The following is a 22341-nucleotide window of genomic DNA, read 5'->3' as shown; positions in this document are numbered from 1 at the left end:
AATAAAAAGGAAAGTTTCTTTTCCTCTTCCGTAATAACCCTTTACATGCAAAAATTAAATGAATTAAATAAAATGTGTGGGCCCACAATCATATTGGCTTCCACACCAACATAAATAATGAACTGGACAATACAAGAGACAAAATAACTTGTTTGGAACCTAGAAAAGCAGGCATTCTACAAATATTGAAGCTAATCTATTACAAATAACCCTACTAGTTCTATTATTACAAGCTTCTCAATTTCTTAGTGTCCCCAAGCTATTATCTAAAATATTAAACCACACTTGAATTTTAACCCCTAAATAAAATCCTAAGAATCCTCTAATTTTTTCAATTTATTACAGCTTATGGTTGTGCATGTCTCAATTGTATTACTAAGCTAACTAAAAAGTCTTCTTCCGTATCACAAAGTTTAAACTTTAGTTTCTCAATACCACTAAGTCTTGCTTGCAAAGTAAAAAAGCAAGTGGGGCCACTTCTAGGCTAAATCCAACAAAAGTCCAACGCAAACCCATCAGGATGAAGGATACAAATCCAAAAACAATTGTGCAGTGCTTTCTATATACAATTATATAGCCATATCCAAATTTTTATTCAAAGTCAAGATCCGTAACAATATCTCGTTGGATATCTAGTGAGAGAATGGATTAAAAAGAAGACAAAGAGAGCAAAATCACAGTGTCCTCATAAATCTCCTTCAAGGAATGAACTCTTCTGATAGGTGATTCATCAGTAGAAATAAATCTTGAAGATGAATTTTCTCCTAGTGTAGCTGAGCTAGAAGAACCTTCTATTTGGCCATTTGAATTGCTTAGACTTGAATACGAATTGCTTGGACAGCTTTGAGTCCTTTGACTTGCATTGTTGCTTGAATTGATTGATGGAGAATTGCTAGGTGGTAATGCAACTTCAATTGATTCCAATGGGATTGTCTGCTGAGCTGGAACTTTGTCTTCACCCAAACCCATTTAGTATCCTCATTAAATATTACATCCTCACTTTATAATGACTTTACAAGTGATAGGATTATATAGTTTATAAGCTTTAGACTCTATGCTATATCCAATGAAGATATATTTTTCAGAATTTTTGTCTAACTTCTGATGCTGATGTGAGGGAATTAGAGTGCATGCATCATGACCAAAGATACGTAAATGACTCATGATGGTTGCATACCTTTCCAAGCTTCAAGTGGAGTTCAAATTTTGTACAAACATTTCTGGTTGGTGAGAGATTCAATAAGTATACTGTAAGTCACCACGTGCTTGTTCCCCGTAACTGACTTGGAAGTCCTCCTTCTCGAGTAAGCTTCTTGTCGCTTTCCACCATTGTCCTGTTTCTTCCTCCATGACACCATTCTGCTGAGGTGTGTACGGGGCCAAGAGCTCTTTCCGATCCCATTGTCTTCATAGAATTTAGTGAATTCTTTGGATAAGAATTCACCTCCTCTATCGGCGCGTAAACACTTGATCTCATAATCACACTTCTTCTCCACCAGAGCCTTGAAGCTCTTGAAATGTTCAAATGCTTGAGCTTTGTATTTAAGGGAAGTACACCCAATTCATTCTCATGCAGAATCGTTAGTAAACAAGAGAAAGAAACAATTACCTCTTAGTCTACTGTTAGCCCGCACAAATCAGCATGAATAAGCTCCGCAGGTGTTGATGCTCTCCATGGCCTTCCAGATTGAAAAGGTCTTCTAAATTTCTTTCCAAGAAGACAACTTTTACATAATTCTATATCTCGTGATGACTCAAAAGGCCATGCACCTTTTATTTCTGGCTCAATACCTTCAAAACTTGAATGTTGAGATGCCCATATCTCTTGTGACATGTCTGATTCTTTGACTCATTCACAACTAACCCGAGATGCTCCATGCTTTCCACTTTGCTAAACATTCGATTCTTTGTTATCTTTATATTTGCAAGTGATGGCCGTTGTTTTGATCTTTGATTGTGCATGAATCTTTGTCAAACAATACAAAGTAGCCACCTACTACCAACTAACCTATACTCAAAAAGGTTATGAGCCAAGTTAGAAACATATTATACATTCTTCAAAAATTTTTCTCCTTGCCACATTTGGTCTTGATTGACAATCTGCTCCTTTGCCTTCAACTTTGCACCTTCTTACCATCACCAAGCAGCACAGTCGATTGCATTGTTTTATCTAGATTGGTGAAAAATTCTTTTCTGCTTGTCATATGGTTGAGCAACTGCATGTCCACCCAGCCATATATTGCATGGAACTATATCATTATCGTAATCAACCATGAAGAGATTGCTAACCTCTTGTTCTTCAGCTAGGTTTGCAATCTTCTCATTGAACCAATATTCAGCCTTGACATGGCCAAACTTCTTGAACTTATGACACTGAATGTTGCAATTAAAGTTCTTTGAATCATTGTAGTGTTTCCCTGGATCTCCACTCCTTCCCCTGCCTCTACCATGGTTTCTGCCTCTGAATGAGCCTCTAAATGCATCTCTACCTCGACCTCTGCTTATGGTCTTATCACACTTCCCAAAGATTGGATGTTTCTCCTTCAACTTGAAAGGCTTTTGGCTTCGCTTTTCCGCCGATCGATTGATTCTCACTTCATGAGCTTGCAAAGAACCAACGAGCTCATCTAGGGAGAGAGTAGATAAACTCTTTGCTTCTTCAATAGCTGCCATTAATATGATCAAACTTTGGAGGCAAACTTCTCAATACTTTGCCACCACAGCTTGGTTAGAAATGGTATCCCTTGTGCACCCCTCGCCTGATTGATCACTTCTAAGTCCAAAGGAGATGAACTCCCATGTACTTTCACTAGACTACATTTGCAAAGTTTCAAAAATCTTGCTCGCAATGTTTGCATCTTTACGTAAAACAACAGGAGAAGAGCCTTCAAATTCAGTTTTCAAGATTTTTCATGCTTGTTTTGCTGTTTTGGCGGCAGCTATCCTCGAAAAAATGGTCTCATGCACCACTTGTCAAGAAAGAACAAGGCCTTGGAGTCTTTCCTTCAGTTCTTCTTCATCCGAGCATCAGCATGGATTAACTCCAACACCTACCCTTAATTCATAGTCGTAGGCTCCCATCTTCATCCTAAAATAATCGAATTTCTAAGCCGATAATGGCTTTTGTGAGAACGTCGGCTAGCTATTCTTCCGAACACCAAACCTTCAAATAAATGACTTTATCCGCAACTGTGGTTCAGATGAATGAAACCGTATATCCACATTCTTCGTTCTTGCATGTGGATATACCGTATTCCAATCAATTTTCTCACTGAATTCTCCCATTTTGGGTGAAATATCAAGCTTCCTAATTCTGGACATTCCTTTCAAAGAAGTTATTCTAACCACATCCATCAATAGGTAACAATATTTTTAACTACTTGAATTCAAAAATGAATATAAGAGAAAAAAAGAAGGCACATCCACTAACTATAAATAAGACCAAGAACCCTCAAAGGTAGCATCTCAAAAACAAAAATAAATTTATCAAGTAGATTGTTACCAACAAAGATTGTAGTACCATGAAGATCATAAAAGGAATACAAGTTAAAGGTATGACATAACCATGGAAAAATTTTTGGGAGATAGAAAGGGTTGATATGCCATCCTCATTTTCAGCTCGGAGACAAAAGCAGATGGGCATGTTCGATATATAAATGTTAAAGTCTTTAGTAATCTATGTAACAAGATGAACATGTTCGATATAAGCTTCACTTGAGGGAAGTGTTAGTGTTTAGATTGGTTAATGAGCCACATTGGGCCCATATACCATAAAAGCCCCTAATATTTCTCTATATATGCCCTTGTACTGCTCCTAATTGATATACAAAATTATTTTTCCTATTCTCACAAGGCTCATTGTTTTCAAGCTTCACATCAAAGTGTTAAGCCAAAGATATCTCGAGCCTTGTATGTTATGTACATCGTTAAACAAGACTTTTTATTCAAAAATGTCTCCATTGTACACTAGATCAAAAACGTTTACACCCAGCCCAGTTAAAGCTCGGGAAAATTGCTTTCTAGGTTCATCAAGCTTCACATCAGGCTTTAAGCTACAATATTTGAGCCTTGTCTGTTAGTGTATATCGCCAAACAAGACTTTTTATTCAAAATATGTCACCATTGTAGCACTAGATCAAAAACATTTATATCTAACCCATTCAAAGCTCTATGAATTCCAGACCAATTTAGGGTCAGAGATTTTATATCAAGGGCATGGTCAAGCATTTATATAAGCCCAAGCCCAGGCCCAGGCTGGCAAACTAACAGCATTATACACATGATATGAAGGATTATTTAGACTAATTGTGCACATATCAAAACAAAAGCAATTATTTTCCACATATATCCTCAAGTCATGTACTTACAGATGATTCAAACTTCTCTTAGCAATTGGTAATATCATTCTCTTTTTGGAAACTAAAATATTCAACATGCATCATAAGAGGAAACTATTAAATCAACAAATATTTATTTCAACTTGAAGACAATGTTAAAAACCAAAATATCAATAAAGAATATTAAAGCAAGAATTCTTACAATAAGCCTAGTCAAACTAACTAAACTTTTCAACACAGGCCGCATATTCATGTATGTAATAGTTACTGCAAGTGATCCCTCATAGATACTGTTGATTTCTCAGAAGAGCCTCTAAACCTTGTACCAAGAAGAGGGAAAACATAAATTTTTAAAGGTACCTAAAAGTTCACCATTATGGAAAGAGCAAATAAACATATTATGAAATAAAAAAGCTCTAATTCTAATTAAACATACCCAAGCTTCCCCTCATCATCAACCACAGAATGCATAATCCTTTTTGCACTATAGAAACACTCCTACACAACATACACCATGTACTCATCTCTAGATATTCTGTTCCAAAGGTCAGCTTGTGTATCTTTATAGTCCAAAGCCAAGTTAATTTCCAGAAAGATATGAAATTTTCAATTGAACACAAAAAATTAGCATATCAATAGATAGGGAAGCTCATGATATCTATAAACGCATCTGAAATCATTGCCAGACAAACCTCACTGTACAGAAGAAACAATGGCCATTGCACTATTTTCAAACTTCGACAATTGCTTGGGATAGAAAGCAAGCTCATTTCCTCCAGGAGAGTGAGGATGACATTTCAACACCCAATCAAGATTAAAAATTGTAAATCGTTCAATTTTATGGAATAAAAAATGTATTTAGGCAATGAGAATATAGACATCTAACATCTAAACGGCCAGACAGCTGGAAGCCTAGTTTATGGTATCTTAATTCACAGTTAGAAGACAGACTACATGTGCTCTAACAAAAAATATATCTTACCTGTTATTTGATGTAATCCTCTTCACAAAGGCTTCTAATAATTTCATTCCAAAATGGGGAGAAGAAAGTAACATAAGCCTTGTTCATCCTAGATGGTTCTTAGCATTAAAAAGAAAATGATCATGATAATGACAAGTCAATGAGACATAAGAATTTAATCATGCCATGGTAAGCTAGTATTTACCATGAAACTATAAGAAGAGAATTAGAGGAGGGTAAATTCCTTAAAAATATAAAAATATAAAAATATTTGAAATTCAATAAAGGTTTTGAGCTAATTCCCAATAGAAACTACTGTCAACACTGAGCTATGAAAGTAAAAGAAAGCCAAAAAAACCTCTTCATGATATCATCTAGCAAAAAATAAACCATAGTAACGCACAACAAGACATATATTACCAGTACCAACAACAAGCATCATGGAGTTGGGTAAGCTATATTTGGCTAAGTGTTGAATATCTTGCAAGAGGTCTTCTATGGCTATGCTATATTTGGCTAAGCTAAGAGTAGGATGCCCCAGTCAAACATTATAAGAAATAGAAGTGGTCTCTAACCCGACACGCTACTTGAATCGTTTGAATCCAAGAAATTAAGAGCTGAAAAGTTGCTTGAAATAAACTTCATGGCTAGAATTGTATTTGCATAACTTTTGCCCATGTTGGCTTAGAAGTATGATTTCGTAAACTTTTTACAAATTGAAATTTACATTGTTTACTTGCTGCTTATGAAAGTAAATAGTTGTTACAAAGAACACATCAACTAATTTCATGCAGCTATTGGGAATTAAGTGGAACTCTATGTGTTATTCCGCTTCAACCAAGACCTACATTATACTTGTAAAGTCATTATACCCGTTTAAAAATAAAATTATATATATGGTGGAAGAAAGCAATATGTTTTTGTCACCTTATCACTAACTCTAGAATCATAATATGGAATTCAAATCTCTTAAACCTAGACTAGGGATAACGCAACCTAAGGGAAGTGACGTCAAGGATAGAATTGGAACATGTCCTGCAGGAAACAATATACACTACTAGTGCTATATAATTCTACCGGATCATGAAAATGGCTTTTGAAATAACTAATGAGAGTCATAAAAAGCAGACAAGTTTCACACCAATGCCTTACTAAACACCTTTAGATAGAACAAAAAGTATGAAAAACATATTCAACTATTTGCCTCTCAATTCCTAAAATTTTCAAGATTCAGCCACTCTATTTAGACTAGTCCCATATATTTATGACTAAGGGTAATACTCCAAATAGTCCTTCTACTTTTCAAAATGTACCCGTTTGGTCCCCCTACTAGTTTTCGTACCCTTTTGGTCCTCCTACTTTTCTAAAACGCCCCCATTAGTCTAGGAGGAAATGACTTGGGACTTATGTCTTATTGTTTGGGCCTTGAAGTGAAGCAAGATCAAGAAGGTATTCACATTTGTCAAAGAAAGTATGTGCAGGACTTGTTAAGACAAAGATGGTCTTCTTGATGTGTTTTTTGAGTAGATTTATGCAGAAACCTTCTAGAATGTCATATGGAGTCTGCGAAACACATTTTAAGATACTTATCGGTAATCGTGGATTATGGAATTTTTCTTCAAAAGAAATGTGAAAGGTTCTCTGGTAGGTTTTTCTGATAGTGATTGGGGTGGTAGTGTAAAATAAAGGAAGAGTACTACATGTGCATTGTTTTTATATGGAACAGGTGTTGTTTCATGGATTGCAAAGAAACAGGAGGTTGTTGCTTTGTCATCAATGTAGTCGAGTATATTGCCTTTGTGTACAGCATGTTGTCAAGGAATTTGGTTACTTCAAATTTTACAAGATTGTGAGATGCCACAAGAAGGACAAATTGATATTTTTTGTGATAACAAATCATGTATACTGTGCCCAAAAATCTAGTTATGCATGATAGGACAATGCACATTGATATCAAGTTTTATTTTATCCGAGAATTGGTGTCAAAGCAAACTGTGAAGCTTCAGTTTTGCAATCAGATGATCAATTGGCTGATTTATTTACTAAAGGTATAGATGCAAGAAAGCAAATTAAATTTCATGAAGCTCTTGGTGTTTGCAGTCTTCGATCAAGGGAAGCTATTAGTGTTTTATTGAAGTATGTTGAGTGTTCGTCGTGAAGATTGATGATGATGTCGTAGTTTTTAGAATGAAATGTGTTCAGAGGGTAAAGTTGTCTTTTAAGGTATTCAAAAGTCTGTTAAAACAGTTGGGTTTTAGCTGGAAATAAATCAAAACACCGTGATTAAGTTGGTCAAGGAAAGTGTGTAAGTTCTAGGTAGCTTCATAGAGAAGTAGATTAAAGGGATCAACATTTCGAGATGAGTTAATCACAGGTGATAAAGCTTAGTTAGAGGCAAGTGGAGCTAAAGCGGTCGAGTAAGCTGGGTGAAGACGCGTGTTATATGACTAAGCTGGTTCATTTCGCTTTAGGTACCCAATTTTCTATGTAATATATATATCTCTTGTATTTGTTAAGAGTTGTGAGAGTTCTTTACAGTTTTTCTGTTTTTCTTGAGTTCTTGATGTTTGTATGAATTATCCTAGATTATGTGGTGAGTTTTAGCCCTTGATATAAATAAGAAAGTTGTTCCTTGTTTGATCCTCTATCTATCTAGTGATTATCACTTGTAAGGGGTATTGTGGGTGAAAAACCCAACTCTTTAGTAATAGTAGCTGAAGAAAAAGCTCACAATATTTCACTAGCGTATAGAGCAATAAAGAATAACATTAGTGGAAGAAGAGCACAACACTCTTTCAATAGTTATAATAGTAGTAGAACAAGGTTTCGAATATCTTTTTGCGTAAGGAAATCGGAAGACAAGATAGAATTACCATGGATAATTGGCATATGAGTGGTAAGAGAGTTTTGGATTAGCCATCACACATGGAATTAGGAAGGCATGATCACCGTGGATGGAGCATTTCAGATTAGCAATTGCACATGGAAGGAGGGAAGCAAAATCATCCTGCATGGTGGTGTGATAATGGTAACAGCTTGAAGCTCATATGGTATTATGTAGAACAAGACTAAATTCTTATTCCGCACTCTCAAATATATAGGAATACATCCAACATAAAATGAGCACCAAGAAAATATCAAATTAGCTAGATGAAGACATATGAGATCTGTGGGCCCCAGCCTTTGTCTCCATTTGTTTGTAAAAAAACATTCAAGCCTGGATTCCAGACCACTTTTCCATGCAAAACCCTTGATTTAAGCCTTTTATTAAGCCTTGATTTGTTAAGTCTTTGTTGCCATCTTTGTTTTGTATCAAAAGGCATTGAGTAACTTGCTTCTTTCTCTTTCTCCTACTTCGTGGTGTGGTCTTTGGCTGAGATTGGGAGCGAAGGGAGAAGCTTAAAGGCAGGCCAATCTCACCAAGTAGATGTTCAATGGTGAGTTTGTTTCATTTTCCATTCTTGCCATTTTAGGTTGACATTAAATGCTTTGAAGATTATGTCTATTGTCTGATGGTGTTTTTAGACCATTACAAGTTGCCTTATAGTTTGATATTTGTCTAATTTGGATCTTCTGGCATGCTATGTTGAGGTTAATGCCCTGATGCTTTAGTTGTAGTGTATTTGAAGGCTTTTTGATCTACAAAACTTTGTTGCTCAACGATGGGTTGCTGTTATATGTGTATACCTACACTTGTACATATACATTGGTTTTTATCCACTAATTTTTTTGTATATAATTATATATGTATAAAATATAATTATATGTAGTTTGATATATGTATTTATGCATACGTAAGTGTGCTTTGCATTGAGTTCCAAACATCCTTGCATTTTAAAAATAAGTATATTTATATATATAAACTTGATCCATTCCCCACCTTTCAGCCTCTAATTATACACTTTTTATTGAAAGGCAACCATTTAATTAGTTGGTGTTTTGTGTTATGCATGTGTTATATATGTAGGTACCCTCTATTTTGCAAAACTTTTTAATGTTAGAAAAATATATATATATATATATATAGATACTCATACTTAATTGAATCCCCAGCCCTGAGTAGTATTGAGTGCTTTTTGGTCCAAATTGAACATTTGGAATTTTTATTTATTATATATACACATATACTTGTGTATTATTTGTGCGCACACATGTTATGGTGGTGTATATATATGTGTCCCAATATGCATGTATATATAATATACTTATGCATGGACCTACAACTTATTGAGTGGTTATTTATAATTATGTTTACAAAGTGATTTTCTTGTGTGTCCTCCAAGTTATTTCTCTCAATTTACATCCCCTATTACTTTAAAGTATGGGTAGAGTTTTGCATGAGAGCGTAGTTATCTATAGCATGGTTAACTATTTCTCGTATGCACTCTTGCACTAGTGTACCTTGATTTGACTGTGTGTTTTTCTGGGTCATAGTTGGTGTTTATTTTTCTTTAACTATTGTCAATCCTTGGTAAATAGGATTAGTGGAGAAGGGTTTTTGAGATTGAAATTGTATCTTGGAGTTAGATTGTTGCCAAGTAAGTAATCCATTGATAATTTCGCTGTATTTGTGAAAAATTATTTTATTGAGGTAAAAATGATTATCTATTACTTTATTATAGCTTTTTATTTCAGATAATTAAATTGTGTAAATATTAGAAATAATTATTATCAAATAGGTGTTTTCAAATATTTTGCTTATTTAAGTATTGCTTTTAATAATTATGCTAGTATTGTGATTTCATTTAGATGATTAAATTAAATATTTATAAATGTGAATTTTTATATATATCCAGAAGTGGGTATGATCTGCTACCATTTGATTTGGTTAAATTATTTCGATTATGTATTTATTTACATAATTGTTTACTTTAGTTTCGAGAGAAATCAAGATTTTTAATTTATTAATTTGTTTGTCTGAATATATATTTAATTTCCATATAGTTCCTTTTCTCCCAATAGTGGGATCTTGAAATTTTTATTATGTTTTTTTCTATGGATTTGGGAATCGGAGGAATTGGGTAATTTCTGAATTTTTATATCTTGCAAATATTTTTGTATCTCGAAGTTTTTGGTCTCCAAATGAGCGATATGCGACCCTATCTATGGGGGGTTAAACCCTAACCTTGTTGACAAGAAATTTCGGAAAATGAGATCAGTAGCTTGAACGTGTCCCGATTGGTAAAATAATTAACGGCCACATGATATTCAGTCTCGGGTCTCCGAGGGTATATAAATGATCTCTGTTATTCTGGCTCGAGTTAACGAGGGTAAACAAATGACTTCTGGCATCTATAGTGAATTTGGAGACATACATTGAAATCTATTAATTGTTTTCTATTTTTGTCCTTTTGATTTTTGATTTTCTACAAAGACACATACCTTTTGCCCCTCGCCTTTGAAAGTTTTCTCAGATTATGATATCGCGTTTTTGGTTTTCAATTTTTGGTGAATGACTTGGAAATATTCTTTTATTAGAATATTATACTCTGTATTTTGTTAAATTATGAATTCGGAGACTTGTGCTATTCTAATAATCCGGTATACTTGAAAAGTCAATTCTGTAATTTCTGGTTTAGTCTAACTATGCCCATATTTGGTAATTACTATGTTTTTTTTATTTACAGCTTTGAAATATGGTATTTCTTTGCTTACGATATTTTTAGATAATAGTATTGCTTTGGAACCATACCTTTGGTGAATTATTTATCTTATATTTGTTTAAACTTTGTAAACTCTATTTAACCTTTGAATTATTCTCAATTTTTGAGACTGAGATTTATAAACTCTATTGTTTTTAAATAATTTTTGAATTACTAACTGGGCTAATGAGTTCATGGATTTGCTTTAAATCTTTTTCAGATCACGAGTGGTAGACCAGTGTGGACCTTGAAAGACAGTATGTTGATGTTGTCTTGTTCTGTTGAAAAATTTGAATTATTGTCATTGTCAGTCCCTGTGTCCCTATATTTTGACTCATGTACTATGCGCCTGCAGAGTTTGTAATCCAGATGACTCGCTTGATTTGTTATAAGTGATCCGCTTTCCCGAATCAAGTTCCGAGGCCTTGCAGAGTTTATGGAGTTTATGCCCTAGGGGTTTTGCGGACGCTTTGTCCGTGTACCGGGTCGGCCGAGCGGGTTTGGGGCATAAGAAGATCAAACTAGTAAAGGTTTACTTGAAGCTTGGCCAATTGAAACACCTAAGTTTACTCAATGACATTTTTATTTCTTACTCAAATCGTATATATCAAGAATGGCCAAGATATTGTGAGTGCACATGTATGGTATAATTTTATATGGTAACTTTTTAAATTTCTTAAATGCGGTATCAATTCTAGATCTATGAGTTCTTTTACTTGCCATGTTCTAATAAATTGACTTGTAACTTTTTCTTTAGTAACTATCATGCTTCAAAGAAGATATTCAATGATTTTCAATACATAAATTGTTTTACCATGCAACTCAGTATGTTATATTCCATCAAATTCCCCAGACTTTGTTATGCATCTAGATTTAAACATAAAGATAACGCATTATTATAGGATTAACAAGTAAAAGTCCTCGTGGACAATAGTAATCCCTTAATCCTCGAATTAAACTCAATCGTAAAACATTCATCTTAGCACAATTTTTAAGATCAGGGGTCAAGGTTTAGTTTTCGTGCTTTATGCTAATAGGGTTTAGGATTTACTTTTATAGATCTAATGGTTTATTTTTTTAATGGCTTTTTAGGATCCCATTATTTTTTTCGGATGTCTAATATATCAACTACTAACTGGATGTGCCTGTCTCCAATAGATTGGAGGCTTTGAGCTTCTCTTAGAATTTACTATCGCTAATAATGTGTTTGCTCTAGTTGTAGTTGGCAAAAGTTGGTGACTTGCTTGCATGGACTTTCTATCAAAGTTTAAAGAAGTAACTAGAAAAGAGAGTGGGCCAAGTCATTTTATTATTAAATATTCATGTGTCTTTTTGTGATTGCGTAATTAACTACTTTTTGGTAACCTACCTTGATTTGAGTCCGATGACGAGGTGTTATTACTTTTTGTAAAAATTCGGGTCGGTTCGGTTCTAGATAGTTGTTTGATAGCAGATTTTTGTTCTGCATCATATTTAATGTAAAAGGAAAAGCATATTTGTAGTTAGTGGTCATTGACCCTCACAGAACTACATGACTAACTTGTCTATCATTAGGAGTTGGCCATTTTCAAAATACATTTATTCACCTTATTAACTACTAATAGTCCTACATCACAACTTAGTTCTTGATTTGGATCTTACTTTCATTCTTGGACTATATGTTACACAAGCCATTGTGTTAGTAGTGAGCACCTGAATATTGTCTTCAAGCAGCTTCTTAAAACTTGGTATGTTTTGTTTGGTTAGATGTTTATGACGCTTTATAGAGAAAAACAATTATTACCCTTTCCGCTTGACTTACATGTTGGACTGGATAAGTCTTATTATGTTTGATGTTTCCAACCTGATAGTCCAATTGCTATGATATTATATCTTTTTAGAGAGACTCAGAGGGCTAAAAATTCTCAACGATATATGTAAATTATTATATTTTTGTTGTGTATAAGTCCCACGACTAAGATATTGTACCGCTTGACCATATTAGAATCACCATTATATTCACTCAAATAAATGTATCTCACTATATTTCTTGATCACTTTCTACATGCTAGTATTATTCTTGTGCAAATCTAAAGATATATTGGTTCATGTTAAGCCATTCCTATTTTTATCAAAGAATTATAAAGATGTCTAATTCCTTCTTGTTCTACACTTTTTACAAATCTAACCATGTTAAGCCATTTCTATTTTATCAAAGAATTAGGGAAAGTTGGAGATGAAATCATAAATATTAATCTCAAGAACAAGATTGACACCTATATTGACATGCACTTCTTCCAACAGTGAAGCCTCATTTATGTCATTTGCCATGAATGAATTATGAGAGGACTTAACATTTGGTTGGAAGTTTGGAAATTGTACTTTTCTACAATATGGCTCCAGATGAAGTTAAGAGGATGGAAAGCAATGCATCTTGGACCTTCTAGATAAGGATTTTTATTCTATTGTAATGAATTAAGCTTTTGCAAATCGATGTGCATTCTTGGTTAGAATGTTGTTCTATGGTGAGCCATCTTGTTGAATATGGAATGAACTTATAATTGCATATTTGTATGGTGTTTCACTTCCTTTTTGGTCTAGAGTGAACTTACCCTACTAAATGTCAGCTTGTATTTTTTTCACTACTTCATGGGTTCCATTTTCATAGAATGTGGAGTGAGATCAAGCTTCTTTCTGCTTGTAAACCTGTGTGCATCACTGTTTGTATGTACCATTGATATAGACTCTACTTGGCACTCAATCTTGAAAACTACATTATGTTTCCCGAGGCATAGTGTAAAGGACTAGTCACGATTGACCTTAGAATTGTGACAATGTGTCTTTGGATTTCCACGACTCATTAAATCTCAATTAGGAGACATAATCTTAGTCTTGCACTTAAAACAATAATGCTAGGATGAGCATTATCCGAGTACCCCATTTTACCACTGATGACACTCTATTTACTCCTTTTGCTTTCTCTTTTCTTTTTACTTTTCTTTGCATTGATATTCTGAAACAACATCATAACTTGGTTTTCACTCTACCTAGATAGCAATACTTTGTGCTTCTAAAACAACTATTCCCTATGGTTTCGACTACCCACCACCGGGGTATTGTATTACTTAGACGACCTGCACTTATGCGTATAAACACACAAGGGTGTGTCAATCTTATCTCGATTCTCCTCCTTGGTATGATCATCTTTAAGTCTTGGTTGAGTTAGTTATGTCTTACTTGCACCTCATGAACTTACCCAGCTTTTATCTCTCCGCTTTTACGCTCCACTTTTCGCTATACCTCCACCCTCAGCTCCTGACACTAATACAAAGTCTATTACCTACCTCAATGTCCTTGTATGACCTTCATGATGAAACTACTATTTTTGCACTTGACAAATATGGTTTTCCTACTGCTATTGCTATATATATGCCTCAGCACTTATCGATGAGGTAGCCAGATCCCCAAGTGCTAGTCAGCTATGTCTGAGGAGTTTTAGCTTTGGAAAAGACGGGTACTTAGGATATGTTCCTCTACCTGCTTAGGCCATTCCTATTACATGCAAGTGGGTGTATAAGCTCACGACAAAGTCTGATGGTTTAGTGGAACGCTATAAGGCTCGTCTTGTGGCTTGTGGTTTTCATCAGCCACATGGCCATGATTATAATGAGGCTATAACGCACATTTTTGAGTCTCAATCTCCGACTCGGTTCTCAGCGATTTATTAACTATGTCGTCTAATATTGTTCTTTCTATTCCTATTTCGGGTCACTCCGCTTGTGCCTATGCCTGGTGTGACACCTCCTCTAGTAGATCCAGATGATGGCCATTCTGGACAGGTTTATCATCGCCATGCAAACATGTACCACCACCAGATTTGCCCTCTCCAGCTGTCTCCCCTGACGATGCAAACCTCGCCTCTTGATCTTCCCATTGCCTTTTTAAAAGTGTTTATTCTTGTACCAAACATCCCATCTCACATTTTGTTTCTTACGATAATCTTCACTCAGTCTTTTTCAAGACGCTTTACTCTTTCCTTTGTCTACTAAGTCACTCCCCTTAGGAACTATCAAGATACACATCTACTTCCACACACGATGATTACAATGGACGAGGAAATGGAAGAATGCCGATCCGCGGTATGAGTCTCGGCCGCTTTTGCCACACACCACTTGCCGATGAGTATTCTCTCGGTCAAACACAAAGCTCGACAGTATCACCGATCACCATAAAGCCCACCATTGACAGCCACGCGGATTTTGCCGAGAGACTATGGTATCGCACACAAAGACTTTTCAATTAGTTGCCTCGCGCTCAAATTTCATCCCAAGATTCATATTAGCTCCGCAGCTGCGAATCGATCATGGGCACTTTGCTATTCTTGATGTAAAAGAATGCCTTTCTCTATGTAGAAACTTAGTTGAGACGGTGTTTATGGAACAATCTTTGGGGTATGTTGCTCGAGTGAGACAATCTATTTTGGTGTGCAGCTCAAGAAAGCAATTTATGGTCTAAAACAAAGTCCTCGTGCATGGTTCGAAAAGTTTAGCTGTGAATTAGCTTGCAGTATAGTTTTGAGTGCAATGTGGATCAACACTTCATATGGATATGCTTTTATAAGACTAAGGAGCATTTAATGAAGCATTTCGTTACATGAAACATGGGACTACTCAGATACTTCCTTGGTATTAAGTTTTGCATATGTCAAAGGGATGAAGCTCCTCCACGGTGGAAGTATTGTTGGACTTACTTTGTGAGGAGACTAGTTTATTGGATTGTAAAACCCGAGAGTAGCACCTATTGAGTAATCACTACCCTTCTAGGAGACATTTCCCATCTCTCAAAGATCTGAGATCAATATAGATGTCTAATTAGCAAGTTTATTTAGCTAACTGCTACTCATCCTCATATATCTTACTGCATTGAAACCGAGTCGCTTTACGACGCCCATGAGAAGTTCAGCGCATGGTGCTCTCTGTGGTTCTTGTATATGATAAAGGAGCTCCCCATAAAGATCTTCTCTATAAGAATCATGGTCACCGGACATTGTAGCATATTCTCACTGGTTATATTGGCAATAGAAGTGAAAGAAAGTCTATGTTGGGTTTGTGTACGTATGTTGGTGGAAACTTTGTTACTTTGTGAAGCAAGAACCAAAATGTAGTTTCAAGATCGAGTTCAGCGATAGTATAGATCAATGGTATAAAACAAATTTTGCAGAGATTGTTTGGGTAGTCTCTTCTATTTGAGTTAGGATTTTCCATCTGATACCTATGCGTATGTTGTGTGATAATCAGTGTGGCATCTATATTGCAAACAGTCCAACATTCCATGCATGTCGAGATTGATTGTTGATAGCGCCCTCACTGCATATGTCCCACAAGTACACGGGTTTGTCGAGTAATAAAATCTGTGAGTGGGTATCTATCCCGCAGAGAATAGGGAGTAAAAATACTTTCTAAGTTGTTTCTTAATCATGCTTTAAATATGAATAGTGATTTGTGTGGTAAGATGTAATGCAAACAAAAGTAAAAGAGACAAGAGAGCGAGCACAAGTAAAGGAAAGTAAGGCAATCGATATAAAATGGGTACTGGATATTGATGCGGCTAGAACAATCGCTTCAAGTGCAAAAACCCTCCACTATTCTTCTAACTCAATGCATTAATGAGTCGTGGAGATCCTTTAATACATGGTCCCAAATCGTAAGGTCAACCATGCCTAACCCTATATATGTCCCGGAGGGAGAAATTGAACAATCTCTCAACCTCACGACTTGTATAGCATTGCAATGAGTTCTAGGGATTCCAAGTGATAAATCCTTTTTCTATGTCTCGCCAACGCTTTTGGTCCAAAGTGGAAGGTCCCTAGCCACAATCAAGCCTCTAGATACTAAAAATCACTTCAACGCTTCACCCATCTGCACTGCAACTAAGCTCCCAGCAGAAGGTCATCCCTTAGCCCATTCACTTTACTATAACCACAAAGAACTCAAGGAATTGGAGGTAGAATAAATCACACTGAAGTGGAAAGGGGACGCTCAGCTACATCTCAACTCACCCTCGACCCCTCTCCAATCTAGCTTTGTCTAACTCTCGTGGTGTGTCACCACCACAAGAGTTACCAACAAGAACTCCTCAACCCTAGTGTCACTCTAAGGGAGTATTCATCAATCAATGCATTTAAGATTGAACCTCAATAAAAACATCAATTAATGAAAAACATAATAACAAGATTTAATGAAACAAATACATCCTAGGGTTCACAATCCAAGTACCCACTAGGGTTTAGCTCTCATGGAGCTAATTACAATCAATGAAATTGAATATAAAACAATGAATCCATAGAGAACCTCCTCGATAGTCGCGGACGATGGTCTTGTGAAGAGTCCTCTACTCATCCAAAGTTCTCTTTATCCGGCTTAGGATACACCTCGCCGGATCGGTGCCGACGAAAGCTTTCCCACTAACCTTCTTCCAACAGAGCGTGATGTCGAGCAGTCAGAACCTCTCATAATCCCTAGCTCAATACCTCTCAAAACCCTAGCCACAACCCTCTCAAGTTGGGAAAAAGATGGAGAAAAGAATGTCAAATCGAGGGCTGGAAATCGGCTTTTTAAAGGACTGCGAATCGGGAATCCACACGCCCTTATGAATATTTCACACGGCTCAGTGGAATTAACGCACGGCATGTGGAATTTCCACACGCTGCGGTGGCTTCTCCGAACTCCTTCTTCGGCAGCTCGTGAACAAGTACTGCTACAATATTTTGCTACATAGCACTAAAGATCCTCGCATAGCATCGGATCGAAACACTCCCGAAACCATACTTTCATTGAGGTAACATAAACGGGCACATGTTTACGTCATAGATCGCTTTGCTTCTTCAATGAACGGCCACATTGGTAGAGATCTTGTTACACATGCATAAGTCAGAATACTTAGAATGTGACTGCCTTTGTGCCCCTCCAAATCATTGTGCTAGCTTGAATACAAGGAGGTTAGCCACATTTTAGCATCTTGAACCCGACTTATATCTCTCGTGTTTGAACGTTTCTCAAGATTTCTCCAAATGGTGCACTCAATGATCTACATTGGCTTCCTTCTCTAAGATTTGGCTTCACAACCCTATATGCATGAAAGTAACATAAATACACACATATTAGTGTTAAAACCTGATAAAAGTAATGCTAATCATAATGAAAGAACACTTTGCATTCTTATCAGACAAGCACTTATCAGTTGTCACTATGTTCATGATATGGTATTAATGGGAGTCATATCTATGCCATATACCCAGTCGTCTGAGTAATCGGTGGATATCTTTCACCAAGGGTTTTAAGTGTTAAAGTTTTTAGTATCTATGTAACAAGCTAGCATGTTCAATATATATGCTCCAGCTTGAAGGAGAGTGTTAGAGTTTAGATTGGTTAATATCTCATATTGGGCCCATACCACAAAAACTCTAATATTTCTATCATATACTCTTGTACTCTTTTCCCGATTGATATCCCTAATTATCTTCCTATTCTCATAGTATGACTTCATTGGTTGTTGGTTGAATTTGGTGTCTCATGTGATACTCCTACTCCTCTTCTTTATGACAACACCGTGCTATAGGATTGCCAATGACACCATGAAGCATGAATTGACCAAGCATATTGGTGTTGATGCATCTTTCACACATTCACATTGTTAGCAGTCGACCATTGTTGTTAAGTATGTGTCGTCTTAATCTCAAGTCGCCGATTTCTTTACCAAGGCCTAGACTCGAGAACATCGGTTCCTTCTTCTCAAACTCGGTGTCTCAGATCCTCTTAATCCATCTTGAGTTCGAAGGGATGTGTTAAACATATAAACGCCATTACTATTTACTCTAGTGTATATATATATTTGTGAACAATGTGATAATGAATCATCATTCTCTCTTCATTTCTTCATTCTAATAATAGAAAGTTTATGAATAAAGCTTTCAAGTGATTTATATGATATATTTGTGTTTAAATATGATTTACCTAGATAAGTTACCAATGGTTTGCACTAATAACGCTTTTTAACCAAGAGATAACAAATAATGGAAGTTTCAACTAACTAGCTAGCGAGTAACTATGAACAAAGTTTCATGTTGATGTGACAGCATATAATTTTCATTTGTACATATCTACTTTTCAAAAATGCACAAGGACTCTGCTTCGACTATAGATCACTTTTTGAGTTGGCAAACTAGATTCTCCCCCGAGCAACATACCCGGAGGTTGCTCCATAAACACCGCCTCAACTATGTCTTCATAGAGAAAGGAATTCTTTACATCAAGTTCACAGAGTGCCCATAATTGATTATAGCTCATCGACAGAGAGGGTCGTGAATTGAATTCGCATAAGCAACTATTGAAAAAGTGTCAGCATTATCAAAACCATAAGTCAGAGTAAAACAACGAACCACTAATCGGGCATTATAGTGATCAACTGTACTACCAACTTTGTAATTGACAGTGAAGACCTATTGGCAAGTGACTGACGATGTCATCAGCAGTGAGCACAAGCTCCCATATACTACGAGATCTCATTTCTTATATTTCCTCATCCATTGCTATCTCGCCATTGTGGAAGTAGATGTGGATGCCGAGTAGTTCCTAGGGGGAGTGGCTCAAGAGACAAGGAAAGAGTAAAGGTTTGGAAAGACCCGGTGAAGATTAAACAAAAAGTGAGATGGGACGTCTGGTACAAGAATGCATACCTTTGTGAAAGGAAATGGGAAGATCAAAAGATGGGTCTACATGGTTTAGGGGCATATTTGGTAGTGGTACACATTGGCGGAAATAATAAACATGTTCCAAATGGCCATCATCTAGATCGATCGAGAAAGGCGCCACTCTAGGCATAGTGCACGGGTAGAGTGACTAAAAACAGTGGAGAATGAGAACAATATCGCATAAATGTAGTCAACATATCGTGAGAACCCGAGACAAAAATAATGATTGAGACTTAAAAATGTGACATTCATAGACGCAGTGATTTCTAACTAGTCTAGTTGTACAAAAAGGTATTTATGTTGAGTACTGGAATATCCAACGAAGACACAATTAAGCACATCGTGGGCACAATTTATCCAAAACCAGAGTTAAATCCGAACAAAAACAATACAACCGAAAACACAAGGGGATGATAAGTGAAACAACCTCGATGATCAGTTGAAGACGCGATCGAGGGACCTCTCTCACTAAGGGGTACTGAAGGCATACTATTAATAAGATATATTGTAGTTAAGATAGCATTTGACCACAAATATCTAGGGACATTACGCTCCACCAAGAGAGCTCGCAACATCTAAGATGTGATGATTCTTTTTTAGCAACCCTACTCACTGAGAGGTGTGATGGACAGTGGTTTGATGAATAATCCCACGGACGACTTTACACAAAGAATTATAGTAAAAGATACAAATTCTAAAAGAACTATCGGCATAATCATTTTTAGTATAGTGGAAAACTAATTTTGTACTTCCAAAATAAATGTTTTAAAGATATCAACAATAGACCGAAGGTCTTTTAACAAATATACCCATGACACTTGGGAAAAATCATCAATAAACACAACATAGTAACAATGACCGGAAATAAACGCGAGTATCCTGAAAAGTGTAGTGAAAATGGAAAAAAGTTACACTACAATTTAACCATTTAGTGATCATAGAAACAGATAGCAAGAAAATTCAGGTATTAAAAAAATATCACATAGTCTAAGCTAAGAGAGCCTAAACAACTCTCTCTCGACACTAAGCATGATCGTCCCATCGGGCAATTGTTATAGAACAAAAACAGATCGGAGAAAGATTTTTGGTGAAAAGATTTTTGTACCTATCATGTGAAAGGAGGATCTGGAGTCAATAATCCAAGAACTATCCCTGGAAGCAAGAAAGACATTACCTGAGGAAATAGGAGAAAAGACTATAGCATGAGAAACTGTGTCTTGTAGTTGCTGGAACTGCACAAAGTCATCCTAAGTGATAGTGACTAACTGCTCGAAGCACTGTAGTGGGTGATAAATCGGCCACTCTGCATTAGCATTTACCACTCGTGAGTGACCATACTTATCCCAACAATGATCCTTAGTGTGGCCCGTCCATAGACAAAAAAGATGCACACAAACTTATCCGAGAATCACCACGGCCTACTCCCCCGACTACCACGAGAGGGCCTTTACCTTGTTCGATGAGACAAAGACATGATGACAAAGAGACAAACTTTAGTAATGATACAAGGGCATCACTGGTGAGACTTGAGGATCATTACCAGGTGTTGGTAGAACAATTGGAACAATGAGAGATGAGCGATGGCTAGTGGTAGAGGTGGTGGCGGCGGGCTGAAGGCTAGGGTTTGGAGTGGCGGGCGACGACAAGGGTTTTGGGTGCCAACTAGGTTTGTGGGTGACAGCTAGGGTTTAACAAGATCCCCTTGCATATATCCCGTAAGTGCACGGGTTTGTTGAAGTAATAATCCCGGATGAGCGGGTATCGAATCCACAGGGAGTAGAGAATAAAAACACTTAATCCGGCTTTTAGCTATGTGAAAGATCAGTAGTGATAAGTGTGACAATGATTCAATTCTCAAAAGTAAAAACAATAAGTAAGAGAGCACGAGTAAAAGAGGAGGTAAGGCAATCGATAAAGATGGGGTACTTGGATAATGCTCCGCATAGGACGATCGTTCAAGTGCAAGAACCCTCTATTATGCTTCCTAATCAATGCAATGGTGAGTCGTGGAAAATCCTTAAATACATAGTCCCTAAATCTAAGGTCAACTCACGCCTAACTCTATACATGTCCCGGAGGAGAGATTAGATAACCCTCTCAACCTCGCACTCTAATAGAGTTGCAATGAGATCTAGAGATTCCAAGTGATAAATCTCTTCCTAATTATAGACCTAACCCTTTAGTGCAGGTGGAAAGTCTCTAACCACGATTAAGCCCCTAGATACTAAGATCACCCTCAATGCTTCACCCGCTAGCACGCACAACTAAGCCACACGCAGAGGGTCATCCCTCAGACCATTCACCTATTATGGCCGCAAAGAACTCGAGGAATGGAGGTAGAATCTATCACGCCGGAGGGAAAGGGGACGCCTCCTGCACCTCCCGACTCACCCTCTCAATCCTCTCCAACCTAGCTTTTGTCTAACGCCCGTGGTGTGTCACCACTCACAAGGTTACCAACAAGAACTCTCAACCCTAGTGTCACTCTAGGGAAATGTTCATACAATCAAGTATTCAAGGTTGGGACTCACAACAAACATCAATTAATTGAAAGCATAATAAAGAGATTCAATGAAACAAATACATCCTAGGGTTCACAAATACCCAAGTACCCACTAGGGGTTTAGCTCTCCATGGAGCTAGGTACAATCAATGAAATAGAATGTAAAAGCA

This window comes from Dioscorea cayenensis, chromosome 9, assembly GCF_009730915.1.
Source record: "Dioscorea cayenensis subsp. rotundata cultivar TDr96_F1 chromosome 9, TDr96_F1_v2_PseudoChromosome.rev07_lg8_w22 25.fasta, whole genome shotgun sequence".
Lineage (NCBI taxonomy): Eukaryota > Viridiplantae > Streptophyta > Magnoliopsida > Dioscoreales > Dioscoreaceae > Dioscorea > Dioscorea cayenensis.
Note: the sequence above shows the minus strand (reverse complement) of the source record.